We start from the raw sequence: 5,430 nt of genomic DNA on the forward strand, positions 1-5,430 counted from the left end.
ATCTACTAGGGCCGGCGCCCCCCCCCTGGCACCCCTATATATAGTGGGGGGGGAGGAGGGATTTCACACCAGCCCCTGGCGCCTCCATCTCCCCCCGTTACGTCTCTCCCTCGTAGTCTCGGCGAAGCCCTGCTGCTGTGACGCCCTGCATCCACCACCACGCCGTCGTGCTGCTGGATCTTCATCAACCTCTCCTTCCCCCTTGCTGGATCAAGAAGGAGGAGACGTCTCCCGTCCCGTACGTGTGTTGAACGCGGAGGTGCCGTCCGTTCGGCGCTGGTCATCGGTGATTTGGATCACGTCGAGTACGACTACATCATCACCGTTCTTTTGAACGCTTCCGTGCGCGATCTACAAAGGTATGTAGATGCATCTAATCACTCATTGCTAGATGAACTCCTAGATGATCTTGGTGAAACGAGTAGGAAAATTTTTGTTTTCTGCAACGTTCCCCAACAGCTCCTCCACCACCACCACGCCGTTGTGCTGCTGCTGGATGGAGTCTTTCTCAACCTCTCCCTCTCTCCTTGCTGGATCAAGGCATGGGAGACGTCATCGGGTTGTACGTGTGTTGAACGCGGAGGTGCCGTCCGTTCGGCACTAGGATCTCCGGTGATTTGGATCACGACGAGTACGACTCCTTCAACCCCGTTCTCTTGAACGCTTCCGCTAAGCGATCTATAAGGGTGTGTAGATGCACTCTCCTTCCCCTCGTTGCTGGTTTCTCCATAAATAGATCTTGGTGACACGTAGGAAAATTTTAAATTTCTGCTACGTTCCCCAACAAGTCATTGCCCCGGGGAGTAGGCGAGTTCGCCGAACCTCGTTAACAAATCTCGGTGTCATCATTGTCTGTGATTGCTTGTTCCTTGGTGAATCGACCGCGTACCTCGGATTTATTCTAACAAAGACCAATATGTGGAAATTGACGTGGGAGTCGGTCATCCATTGTTAGCCCCATATATTTCAAGGCGCATTTTAATAAATCCGACAGAATTCATGCAAAGCGGTCGATATTCATCAAAATTTAGATAGAACATAACACAAATTATCCATACATACCATGCAAATTAAGTCTAGTACAACAAGGTCTTAAATTCGACTAGATTCTGGATGTCCAACAAGTTTTTCATGAACGGATCATGTCTTCCCATACATACTTCCCCTTTAGTTTTATCCCAGAGTGTGTGCACGTAAATGATCATCTCTCTATCATGTGGTACACCACAGTAGCACGTGTGGGCTACATATAACATTAGACCAACATTGAGTGAATAAATCACAACAAGTTGTGCAAGAGAAAGAAAAACTTACGATATGGTCCTTTGCAGCGTGCAATGGCCACCATGCCTCGAGCTGACGAACCATGTTGCAAAACTTGGTGACGCTGATCTGGATAGCGTGCTAGTGATACGACAACGACCTCACGTTGCGTGGTTGATTGTTGTACATGTCGTAGGGCACAATATACTTTCGTGCGTGGAATTTTTCATGCACTTGCTCCCAAAAGGGCTCCCCTCTGCTCCTGCCTACGAAATCCGCGGATATGGCCAGCCACACATTGCACAATAACTCATCCTCCATGATCGAGTAGCTGATCATCCTTTGTACTCTAAAAGACAACATAGGATTTGAAAATAAGCTCAATGGCATTTGACCGAACACCTGCTGGGCGTGGTGTCCGCTATGGAGGTCATCGACAGGGGATGGAGTGTATCTGGGTACAAACGGCTCCAGGGTGGAAAGCTCTGTCGTAACGGCAAGCAGGCGCGTTGGTGCTGGTTGTGGACGTCCGGCAATGTCTCTATGGCGGCCGGAGACGTACAACGGCGGCGGCAGAGGTGGAGGGTGCGGATGCAAAATAAGGAGAAGAAGGGACCGAGTGGAAGGAAATGGGAGCGGAAAGGGGGATTGGGTGGGCCGGGGTGTCGGAGTCCTATGTTTCGGGTGTCCGGACTCCTGCAAACCTCTCCACTTTGTTTTTAATTTACGGGAGAAAACACGTCCTGATCGCAGCGCAGATCGATACAGACCAGCGTTGGATGATTTTTTCGATCCGGATAGCGTGGTCCACGGTCTAAATGAACATGGGCGGTTTAAGGGTCCGCTTTGAAGACGCCGTTAGGTATAGGATCAAGGATAAGCCATGTTCCCCGCAAAACAAAACAAAAGAATGATAAGCCATGTTCTCGTCAAACAAAACATTTTTTAAACACCGGCCACAGCATGTAGAAACATGTACACACCACACGCGTACTGCATCGCACGTCCTGCGCTTGCCCGCTACTGTCGTGGCGGCCTCCCTCGGCTCGTTTTCCACGCCACCCCCGGCTCCCGATGGCGACGTTCTTCCAGGATCCTCTGGCTTCGTCGCGTGCGCCGCGTGCAGTATTATTGGCTCAGCAAGTCCACGATATCATCTCCTCATCCCCCGATCGTCCGGCCCAGCAGCGACCGGCGATCGGCGACGTCCTTTGCCGAACTTCCAAGAATGCAAAGTGATCCAGGACTCTAACGAGCTTTTAAAGAACGTAAGATGATCTGCTTGCGTCAAATTGTTGCGAGAGTTGAGCTAAAGCCAACTCCAACCGTCAAACCCAAACAGACGTCCATTCTGTCTAGATTTTGTCTGTTTGGATAGAACAATGTGACGACGTCCGGCCGTATGTCCAACACGCGGCCATATCTCATCCCACATGGCTGGCTAAAGCCCCTATGTGCACATTTTAACTATGCATATTGTAAAAATAGTCACAACCAGATAAATCAAACATTGCAAGTAATCTTACAAACAGACATTGCGAAATTGGCACGAAAAGGTTTCACCCTGACGTTTTTATGGCAATTTTAGTTATTCAGGGATGGCAACTTTAGTTGTGAAGCATAACAACTTTCTGTTTGGATGGTAAGTTTCAGTTTTTTTTAATTCGTCTTTTTTTCGGATGGCAAGTTTAGAGCTTCTCAACCAAAACCATCAGAATTGTGTGTAATACGGTGATTTGTGCGCACGCAAACCAACAACCTTTTGGAGATTCGTTCCTACTGCACGTCCCCACATCAGAAGATGCGATTATCACAAAGCTTCTGAGCATTGCAGTGGAATAGATATCTGGAGTCCAATCGCAAACAATTCCTTTCTCAACCAGACGCGGACCCTTAAAACCGTAATAAGGGTCTCAAAAAACGTGTTTTAAGGGTCGACTTTACCTCCCGCGGAACAGACCCTGTAAACGGCACTGTAAAAACGAATATTCCTCTCAGAGATGCTCCAGCCGTCCTCCTCCGCCTCCCCTCCTTGTTCCCCGCCGTCCCCCGAACGCCCCGGGCGGCGGCCGATCACATCCGCGAGGTGGCGCTCATCCCGGCCACCTCGCCCCGCCATTCTCCGGCCCCAATTTGAACAACCGACGGCTGATTCTGGCGGGCGGCGGCCGATTTCGATGGGCAGCAGATGATTCCAGTGAGCTATGCGATGGAGTTGCGGCGGCGCGTCCTTCCCGACGAGGTTTGACCAGTATAAGGGTCGCCCTCAGTTTGGCCTTCGAACCTTCAAATATATGGGTTTCGGGTGTGGGTTTATGATGCCCCTTAAAATATTTAAGGGTCGGACCACTTTTACGGTTTTTGTTCTGCACACTTTTTTCGATCAACCTCTCAAAATCTGAAAATTATAAGGGTTTAACTGGTTTTACGGGGTCTGCCAAAGATGCTCTTAGTTGTAAAAATGTCAGGGCAGTGTTACTTTGTGCCACACGGGTGGCACTTATCACTTAGATCAAATAATTTTACTACCCAATCGAAATTGTCTTCAATAGATGGAAAGAAAATGAACCGATGCATCTACTGGTTGCCAATATGATTCCACATATGCTCAACCAAGTCATCTTGGAGCTGCATGTGAGTATGTCAATCACACATTTCACAATGGAATTGGGCAAACTGTTCAAACGTTGTTGGTTCTTGGTGCTGAGGCTCAACAATTTCACCCTCAAAATCAAACCTTTGGTCATAGATGTCGTCGTCACGCTCATCCTCCACGATCATATCATGCATGATCACACAAGCAGTCATGACCTCCCAAAGCTTCTAGGTGCTCCATGTTAGTGCAGGGTTTCGAACTATACCACATTGAGACTGAAGCACAACAAAAGCACGCTTCACATCCTTCCTAGCACTCTCTTGTATTTGGGCAAATTTCTATCTCTTCTCTCCTTGCGGATTGGCTATTGTATTCACATAGTTGACCATTGAGAATAGATACCATCATCTAGGCAGTATCCCTTGTTGTAATTATGGCTATTGATCTCAAAGTTGACCTCTAGGGAGTGGCGGTCTGCAAGCCTTGTGAACACTAAAGAACGCTGAAGCACGTTGATATCATTGTGAGCACCAACCATGCCGAAGAAAGAATGTCATATTCGAAGATCTTGCGAAGCCACCGCTTCTAGTATGACAGTGGCACGTTTGACATGCCCCTTGTACTGCCCCTGCCAAGCAAATAGACAATTTTTTTCACTTCTAGTACATACAATCTATGTTGTCAAGCATGCCTGGAAAGTCCCTATCGGCATTGATCGCCAACAACCTTTTTGTATTCGTGTAGTTGGCTCTCCCAGGTACTCAGGGCCAAACACTGCCACCACGGCTTTGCAGAAATTGTACATTGATAGGGGACACATGGACTCACTCATACACACGTACTCATCCACAAGGTAGCCTGCAATTCCATATACAAGCATGTGAATAGCCGCAGTGCATTTCTAGTAATAGGAGAAGTCAAGCTTGCCAAGGGCATCCTCTTTGCACTCAAAGTATGGGTCATATCCTACCACTCCCTCCCGAATATGATTGAACACATGTCTCCTCATACGGAAGCGGCAGTGGAACTGTTGTGGTGGAGCGCGGTATTCTCAAAGTAATGGGCATAGTGCAGGGCGTGGCCGCTCTCCCTATTGCGGTTCAAGGCCGAAGCATGACCCGGGATTGATCCCTGAATCGAGGCCGCTGCCTAGAAATGTGGTCATTGACGACCGATGCAGCCACCACAAGCTATTTGTCATCCGAGGATGAATCATCCGATGAACAAATGAAGTTGTGAAAAAAAAATACTCGTCCCCACTATCCATGGTACCTTGTGAGCAAAGTGTCGAACACCTTGCGGTTGTGGTGGAGACGCGCTCGGGAAGAGCACCTCAGGCTCCCCTCACAGGCAGCAGGCAAGGTTGGCGTTGGCGGCCGGCGGCTATGCAATGTCTGCCGAAAGGTGTTCGGGTCGATGGACGTTGCCGGCGGTCGTAGCTTCCCTGCTACCGGATGCGGCGACAAATAGCCACAAATGTCGGCAAAAACTCCTTTGAAACGTGGGTAAGGGTTGGCTATGACTAGGGGTGGTCGTGGTTTGGGCAGCCGGGCTGCAAAGCGAGGAAGCGG

The sequence above is a fragment of the Triticum dicoccoides genome, chromosome 6A (assembly GCF_002162155.2).
Source record: "Triticum dicoccoides isolate Atlit2015 ecotype Zavitan chromosome 6A, WEW_v2.0, whole genome shotgun sequence".
NCBI classification, from domain to species: Eukaryota; Viridiplantae; Streptophyta; class Magnoliopsida; order Poales; family Poaceae; genus Triticum; species Triticum dicoccoides.